Below are 10,146 nucleotides of genomic sequence, written 5' to 3'. Positions count from 1 at the left end.
GGCTGTAAAAAGTAATCTGTGGTTGGCTAATTTTGTGTAAATACATTGGTTTAATTAAGAATGGGGCAAAAATGAATTTGCAACAACATGACCCCTTCCATGTTCGAAAAGGTTAACTTTAAATTTGAGGCCAAAAAAGGAGCAAATTTATTGATTTTCAAAGATAAGATGTCTAAGACACATATCAGAAGTTATGTATTATGCGAATATGAATAGAATTAAAGTCTTAAATGAAATTATATTTTAAAAAATATAACCCAGTAGAAGTATGCTTTGAGTGCTGACTAAGCGCCACTACAGATCATGTTTTGGCTGTAATATCGCTGACTTTAGATAATTTTCAAACGAAATTCAAACATATGATAAAAACAGCTGAGAGGTATAGTTTCTTTTGCTCCTCCGTTTATGGCTAGTAATACAGGGGCGCGGGGGCATCACTGTAAACAGCCACACCCACTTTGTCAAAGGGAATACGCGCTTTGATAACTGCCCTTGTGCAGATGTCAAAATGGATAGCATCAAATATACAATTTACTTCTGTTGTACCTCGGCCAGAATATCTCCATAATTCACGTGGCGGTGTTTAAATCGTTAGTTAAACAGAGAAGCTCCTGAACGCTGGGTACGGCGTCTACTGACGACGTGTACAGCCCAGCCTCCGCACCCGATAGTTTCATACACTCTATTGATACATGTGCACTTAAACCGCACCCACCACGCGTCACAACATGTAACCCTTTACACGATAAAACACACTCAAGTGCATGTAATTATATAACAGAAAAAATATACGAATATTGAAAGAAACTGTAATATAACCCGTTAGGTAAACAACGAGTTTTAATGAAGCCGCTTCATCTTTCAAGGGCTTCAGACAAGCGCGAACAATAACGATGTTCAGTGTGGGTGTATCGAGTTGGGTGGCTTCCCCGCTCTAAAGGGATGGGTAACCCTACCCGAGCTGACAATATTTAACTTTGGATCTAACACAGCACTTATTGCCTCTTACGAAGCTAGAGCGTCGGATCAACGTGAACCACAAAGAACACTGCTTGTTCAGGTAAACGCCGTTACTCCGGAGGGGTGAGTGTTTGCTGACAACGAGTTAGTAAATGGCAACAGTTCTCACCTGGTGAAAACCCCGGGACGACACCTCGCTATGAACGGATGATTGTTAAAATGTCTCTTTTCATTCGGTCACGAACACCAAAGGATTATTCTATTGATGACGCGTACGACCACGCCTTGTACATATGTCACGTGCTTCCACCCGAGAGGCGCACGTGCGATGAAGTTTAAATATGTACTTGCCTCATTTGCAAATATTGCAAACTCGTCCAAGTGTTGACCTCAACTTTTGAGCGTCTTCTTTATTATTTATTCGTCAAAGTTCATCACAACGGTGTATATAGTGTTGCATGTTGCAAAGATGCGAAAGAGAGTGGAACGCGCTGTCATATATTTCATAAGATGCGTGTAAATATACCAGTCACTTTATACGATCTAATAACAGACATAAAACATTTTGCATATATAGATGCGTGCAAGTACACATATTAGTTTTTCTATCGTTTGGGTGCAGATAAAAAGTCTGTAGGTGTTCCATTTAATGATGTTAAGGATGTAACACTCCTCCTCGATTTTGGTTGAAAATGAAAACCGCGAGCGAGGGAAAAAACATCGGGATACCTTATAGTGAAACAATACAGAGTGACGCGGTTTAAAAGGAATTCGATCAAAGCGCGCGAGAAGAAAAAAACACGTGCAGCATGCACACAACTGAAGTCATGACATGTAAAATTGAACCACCTTTCATCACCTGCCCCTTGTGCTCAGTGGGAAAACAGTGGGTTACAAAACCTAACACGATACATGAGGTTGCAGGTTCGATTCACACCATGAAAGATTTTTGTGTGACTTATAACCAATCAAAAAAGACCATTATATTCATATCAAAAGGCCAGTTTATATAACTTCAATTTTATTGTAAAACCAAGGTATTACAATTCAAATGTAAAACTTCTGAGCAGGTCTCACTTGAAAGTTGTGCTTCTCACGGGGTAACTATGAGTTAGGAAATGATTTTGTTTGTTTCTTGTTTAACGAAGCACCTGGTCTTTAGTAACACAAATGTAACCTTTAACCACTTTTAACTACCCTACAAGGGAGGTGAGATGACATGGCGAGGTAGTGATCAAGACACTCAGATAGCAATATGCATGTACAGATATGTGTGTGTGTGTGTGTGTGTGTGTGTGTGTGTGTTTGTGTGGCTGCTTGTACCAGACCTGACTAATTCCGTTTTTTTAGTGGTTTGTTTGTTTGTTGTCTAACGCCACACTCAGCAATATTCCATCCAGTTAGATGAGAGCGGTCTGTAAATAATCGAGCCTTGACCAGACACTCAAATGATAGATAACATCGATCTACGCATCATAGCATCCATACTAGCTTCGATACTAGGACATGCATCAACCAAGTCACCGAACCTGACCACCTTTACCGTTAGTCTCTTCTTGGACGAGCATGTGTTGCTGCATATCATCCCATCCGAGGCCGCAATTCGCTGTGAAGAATTGCGTCCCTTTGGCACGCCAGAAACCTCTGATCGTGGGTTCGATTCCCGTTTCTCCCCGATTATATTTGTCAGCACCATACCTGTGCCTGTGGGTTTCAGCAATCTGGTAAACGTATGAGACCTGCATCGCTTTGGGCTTTCCTTCCACATTAAGCGGACACGCCGCGATATTACTGGAATACAAAGCGGCGTTAAACCCAACTCATTCACTCACTCAATTTAAACGGGCCTTCACCCCAGCAATATCATGGCGGGCAACTTTGGGAATGGGCGTTGTACCCGTGTTTGCATCGAACTTCAGCCTTCAGTGTGACGAGCCAGCTCTTTAACCACAAGGCTACCTGTGTCATTTCCCAGTAACAAGTGCAACATGCGCATCGCTTGTACCTGTTTACTGATGTAACCCCCGTTGTACAGAGTCAACATTTATGCTGCACCTCTGTACATACAGTTGTATAAACTTGTAAGGATGGAGGGCATGCACACTCGGTGACACGGCGTGTATACCTGTACTTCTGTAAACACAGACTTATAATATTGTTTAACTTGGCAAAAGTTTCAAAATTTTAAATATTAATGTCTAAAAACATCAGAGAAGAATTGCATGAAATACTGAAATCGTTAGATCCTTTTCCACTCCATATACAAATAAACTTCAGGCACATGCGTGTAACCGTACAATTGAAAGGTAATATACTGGTGCAAAATAATAATCATGGATCGTCCTTTTCCTACGGACGCCTTTTTGGGCCATTTGTATTTATATCTTTTTCTTGAAATTTCAAGATACTAACTTGATATTTCAAGATGTTATGTTGAAATTTCAAGATACATACTAAATTGAAATTTCAAGATACACAAGTTGAAAATTGAAAATAATGAGGGCACGCCTGAAACCTATGATTGTGGGTCCGAATCCCGGTTAGCCCCGATGATGTTTCTAGGTTTGTCAGCACCATACCCGTACTCTTGGGTTTCACCGACCTGCATCACTTCGGGCTTTCCTCCCACATTAAGTTGACACGCCGCGATATAACTGGAATACTGTTAAAAGCGGCGTTAAACTCACTCACTCAAAAAATGTTCTTAAAATTTCAAGATGATAAGTTGAAATTTCAAGATATTAAGTTTAAATTTCAAGATAGTAAGTTGAAATTTCAAGATAAACATAGTATCAAGATACTATCGAAAAAAGCCCTAAAAGGCTTCGGTATCTTCCCGTTAGGCAAAGTGGGTAGGGTGCCAAGTTGTTAATTGTAATATTCATGCAAAACCACGGTTTAACCACGAATGGGCTCTTTCAAACTGTGGATTGGATCTTTGGATTTATTCGAGGCAAGATAACACTTTTACCGTTGGGCTACCCATCCGCCCTTATTCATATGGAGAAAATACTGAGGCGATATTAAAGTACTTAGGGGATGTTTTGGTGCAGACAAAAAGTCTGATCGTTGTGAATAGTTACCCCTCTTAGCTGTGAAAGGATGCAGAGATCTTGGGTTCGATTCCAAGATTTTCCCGCTAATCATCCTATGCTTAACCGTAAGCACCATACCCGTACTCGTGGACTACACCAAACAGACGAACGTAGGCGTTAAAACCAACTCGTATACTTAAATCTTGGGCAGCCACAATGTCTGCTGTGGAGAGTGGGTGATGAGGGTTCGATCATACTAAGTAATACTGATTTGGCTGCAGCGCTGTCAACTGCGGCTTCAAATCCAATCACATGTCAATTACCCACTTACCGCTACACCATGGCGGTCTGGTGATCGAGTCTGGACCAACCAGACCAATGCTTCATGAAACCTTGGACAATTCATCGTCGCTTTATGAAATGAGTCCCGGAACCGATTTTTTCATTGGCCATATCCCGTGTGCTCGCACTTTTAGCCTCGCTCGCGTCAATGTCCCCAAGAGTATTCCACAGTGTGACGCGTTTGTTCAGGCATGTTTTATATTCTTTCGTTAATCCTAAAATTTCATTGTAGTTTTTGTGTGATAGATCGATTCTTCTGCCACTGAAAATGTACATACAATGTTTTTTAAGCTGTACCTCCGATTACGCGATTACGTTGAACCTCAGCCACTTGTTGCCTTATGAGGATAAACTTGTCGCACTCCGCTAAATATCATGATTACGAAGCGCGTGCTAGGGTATTGGTGTAATTTGTTATTATCTAAGAATTGACCAATTTTTCAGTTTTGGTAATGTAGTCCATTTAAATAGATACAGAAAGTGATATTCTGTTGAGTTATGAAACTTGACATCTCGAACTCAAGTATGACAGCGTATTGATTCCACTCCCGTTCACTGTTCAGCAACAGTTCAGCAACAGTTCAGCAATGTCACGGCGGGGAACACCAGAAATGGGACTTGTAGATACGGCCTGCAGTGGACAGAGTGCGTGAGTGAGTTTAGAAGCTGAAACTGACTTATGTTGTAGACGCTTTTTGATAATGTGGTTGAATAATAGTAGCGATAGTGATGACTGTGTTAGAAGAGGTAGTTGTAGTCGTGGTAGTCGTGGTGGTGGGAGAAGTGGTGGAGGTGGTAATGGTAGAGGTAGTAATGGGTGCGTGAGTTTGAACAGTATTCCAGTTAGATGACCGCGTGTCACCTTATTGTGATACGGGTCTCAGACGTTTACCACTTTGGAGAGGTAGTGGTAATGGTGGTAGTGGTGGAGGTTGTGGTAGTCGTGGTAGAGGTAGTAGTGGTAGTGGCAAATGTAGTGGTAGTTGGAGAGGTAATAGTTTGTTTGTTGTTTAACGTTGAACTCAGCAATATTCCAGCTATATGACGGCGGACTGTAAATAATCGAGTCTGGACCAGACAATCCAGTGATTGACATCATGAGCATCGACCCACTGAGTTGGGATACGATGACGATCTTCAACCAAGTCAGCGAGCCTGATCACCAGATCCCGTTTGTCGCCTCTTATGAGAAGCATAGTCACCTTTTACAGCAAGCATGGGTTGCTGACGGTCTATTCTACCCCGGATCTTCACGGGACAGCGGTAAAATAGATAGCTACAGAGGTGGTGGTAGAGGTAGTAGTTGTAGTGGTGGAGGTAGTGGTAAATGTTGTATTTCGAAGACTCAAAAAATTAAATTATTTACATCGGGCTTCGGTATATTTCGACAGAATTTTATATTTTACGTATGCTTCGAACAATCTGGATACACATTTAACATTACGAAGATTTGCACATATTTCACACACACACACACACACACACACACGCGCGCGCATATATCTATATGAATTCGGAATTTATCTCAGAAAAAAGGTTAATAAAAAATGTATATCAAGAACTCCTTTCTGCATACAATCAAGAATCTGCTATTTTCCGGAAGTTATACACCCGCCTCCGTGGTCAAGTGCAGTGCAGTGCTCGATATTGGAGTCAGTACATTGTTCTGAGTGTATCCGTAAGTAAACTGTGGCATGGTATCGTAACAGGCTTGCACTATAAAACCGGCATAAGTTACACTCACATACGCACGCGCACGTGCACACACACACACACACACACACACACACACAAACACGCGCAGACAGACACACACACTTTGCTATATAAGTGCAATAATCTTAAACGCCTCACCTCACCTTACACAGAGCATGATCTACGAAATCAGGGATTAGTTTCGAACATTCAGGGTTGTAAGCCCTTATTGGTAATGTTGGTAATGGCATAACTCATATTAATTCACGTAATATACTGCTAGGTTCATTGCATTTTAAGAAAATCATACTTAAACCTTAAACGCATTATCTTCAACTTCCTAATGCTTGATTCCAAGCTGAGAATGGAAACAATAAGTTGGTTAGTGAGTCATCGAGTGAATGAAGTTTTATGCCATTTCTAGCGATATTCCAGCTACATTACGACAGGGGACACCAATATTTGACTTCACACAAAGACCAATAAAGCGGAATCGAACCGGAGTCGTCAGCGTGACGAGCCAACGCTTTAACCACAAGGCTACTCTATATTGTTACCCGTCAAGATCCGGGTTAGAATAGGTCTTCAGCAACCCATGCTTGTCGTAAGAGGCGACTAACGATATCTGGTGGTAAGGCCTGCTGACTCGCCCAATTCCGTGGATGGATGCTAATGATGTTAATCACTACGTTGTCTGGTCCAGACTCGATTATTTACAGACCACCGTCATAAAGCTGGAATATTGCTGAGTGCGGCGTTAAACAATGAATGAGTGTATGTTTTGATATACTGATCATTCTCTACTTTGGAAATGGTAAGTATCAAATAAGCTCCTGAAGCTTTTTCCAGTCCAACTGATTGTCTATAAAATGCTCGCCATTAGGGACATCGATTTATTGTCTCTATACTGATCTATGGTCTATTTTGTACATTCATCAGTAGCAGCTAACTTTTCTTGATCAAAACCACATTCAGTCGTTAATTGATAACGCGGATAGCGTTTCACGTCGGATGCGGACATAAAATATCTATATCTCGGCCCGTGCACTCCCGTCCAGTAACAGTCACATGTGCCAGTGCGCGCGCGGCAACAGACAATAATCTTAATTCTAACTTGTCTTTGGACAAATGTAATATAATGATTATACGGACGGTGGTGATATCATTACGACTTTGGGACTTTTTTCTAGATTATTTCATGCTAGATGTTACTGCCTACACAATCTTTTGCAAACCATTTTAACGTCCTAATCAAACCAAATAAACTACACACTGGGCAGAAAAGAAAGTTCGACGGAAAATACTCGTGAACGCGGCTCCCCGAGGTAAGGGAGGTAACTGAGAACAGAAGTCCAGTGTCCAGTTCTATTCTATTCTTGGGTGAGGTGAGGTACGTGAAAGTGGGTTTAACGTCGCGTCCAAGATTACTGCGCTTATATAGCAGTTTTAACATGAATACCCCACTCAGACACAGTATACTGACTCCGAACCGACCAGTCCTTGTTTTAACCCCTTAATGCCGAGCGCCAGACAGGGTAACAACAAGTACCATCTTTTATCGTTTTTTGGTATGACGCGGCCGGGGATCGAAACCCCGGACCTTCCGCTCTCCGGGCGGACGCTCTACCCGAGGCGGCCCCAGTTCCTGGGGACTGACCATTTCATATTATGGGCAGGAGGGGGTGAAGGGTGGGGCAGCCTGGAGGATGGAAATGGATATGTTTATTTAGACTCGGGGCCGGGTGGTGAGAGGGTGGTACTCGTGTGTCCAACTCAGTCAGAGCTAGGACCCCCACCCGGCTATTCCATCGGGCCTTATTTACAACATTTGAAAAAAACTTACAAACACTGGTATGATGTATGCCAAAAATTACAAACAGTTGGTGTTGCGCAGTGATGACGAGGCAGTTCTATAGTGAATTCTTTATTTTAAAATCACCAACGACGGTGATGCAAGAGTATAAAATTATAACAATTACAAAACAATTGATACTATGATAACATTGGCGGTAAATTTTGACATTCAGTGTGATGGCAGGTTGCAATAAATTTCAACATTTTCTTTAGAATGGAATCATTTCTAGTATACACTGGAATTTCTAGTACTTCAGGTCAGGCAATTGATAATTAGAAACAATATGTTCCTGCCTCCATTCGTATCCAACTCGTGTTATTCCGGGACAAGCCGAATAGCGTGTTACGGAAAGGGGCGTGTGGTGACGAATGCACTGCCTCAAGCCAATCTGCATATCATGTGACTGGACCTTTTTCTTGTTTGCATAAACAAACGTTATTTGTCTGAAATCAGAACAGACCTGTCCAATCATTTCAGCGAGCTTTACAGAATGTTTGGCGCGATTATAAATATATACTAATAAAACCGCGACATTGAGATGTTATCATTACACATTACAGTGAGCGTGTGGCCAGCTGTCCATACATTTGTAGTGCACGGACTTGTATATAGGTCCGTGTTTAGTGTAAGACTATATTAATACAAGCTATGAAAAAGAAACATGTTTAACTTTAGCAAACACCAATAACGACTTTCTTTCCCCCCCTGAATCTAGTCGATCTAAGCATATTATTTTAGATTCGTAACTGTGTTTTGGAAATTAAAAATGGTCGTCTATATATACACAAGTGTAGTAAGGATTTACGAACTGTCAAAGAGTAATTGCGTTATGAAACAGTTCATATAAATCGACGTCCAAAGGCTAACATATGTGCGAGCCGGCTATATTGGCCTATCTATACAACTCCGGTGTTGTCACGCACTATTTCTTGATCGAAAACAATAATAATAACCTCAAATTGAACACAGAGCGCTTATCCATAACTACGATATCAATATCGACACCCAGTGTTTGTGATCCTGATCTATAATGACTGTTGACTGTAGTTGTTAACTGGAGCAACAGATGTCAAGCACTGGCAGCGCGTAGTGTAAATGGACGATGACCGATACTATTACACATACGACTACTGATTAGAATGGTCTCCATCGCGCAGAGCATCCGTTGTATTTTACTTGTAAAATCATTGACACTATACATAGTCCGTGTAAAATACAGTCATGGCTTAATTGGGCTAACGAACTCTCTGAACAAACAATTGCTGAGGATATGTGTGGACCCTGAACAACTCTTTGCCAATGCACGATGAATAATCACATCTACAGGGTACAATCTCATTTAAATCAGGTCTGATTTTAATGAGATTGACATGGTTACAAATAGTACCGCATTTCTTCTGAAAGATGCTGGTTCTCTAGAAGACACCGGGTTAACACAAACTAGAAAAATACAAGCCGCGGCCGATTTCTATAATACACTCAAAATATAGATAGATTATCCCCATTTAGAAGGCATCTCATGAACAATCCTCACAATGAACAAATAAACTTAGAGGCAAAAGAAACTATACCTCTCAGTTCAGGTTGCCATATGATTAAATTTCACTTATAAAAATCTTAAATTAGCGATATTATACCCAACATATGAACTGTACTGGCGCTTAGTTAGCACTCGATCTGTTTTTCCTGAACTGTAGGTCCGGAAGAACAAACACAGTGATTATAATGGGTGGGTGGTACAGACAGACAGATAGACCGATATATTTATGAGGTGAGGTGAAATGGAGTTTAACGTCGCGTTCAAGATTATTTCACTTATATAGCGACGTGCATGCACGTGTGTGACTGTGTGTGTGGCTGCTTGTACTAGTCCGGACTGATGCCGATTTATAGTGCTAGCCCACCGATATACCATGCCGCAGTTTAACATGAATACCCCACTCAGACACAGTATACTGACTCCGAGCCGACCAGTCCTTGTTTTAGTCCCTTAATGCCAAGCTCCAGACAGGGTAACAACAAGTACCATCTTTTAACGTATTATGGTATGACGCGGCCGGGGATCGAACCTCGAGCCTTCCGCTCTCCGGGCGGACGCTCTACCACTAGACCACGGAGGCAGTCGATATATTAATGAATGTCTCACTTGAAACAATAATTTACAACCAATCGCTTAGCGAATTTTGGGAGACACTCAAACAATATATATTCATATGAAAAATAGGTCTATAAATTATTTATATAAAATACCTCGTGTTA

The sequence above is a fragment of the Haliotis cracherodii genome, unplaced genomic scaffold, assembly GCF_022045235.1.
Source record: "Haliotis cracherodii isolate W230 unplaced genomic scaffold, xgHalCrac1.p SCAF_8, whole genome shotgun sequence".
Classification (NCBI taxonomy): Eukaryota; Metazoa; Mollusca; class Gastropoda; order Lepetellida; family Haliotidae; genus Haliotis; species Haliotis cracherodii.
The sequence above is the reverse complement of the archived record's forward strand: the minus strand, read 5'-3'. Positions refer to the sequence as shown.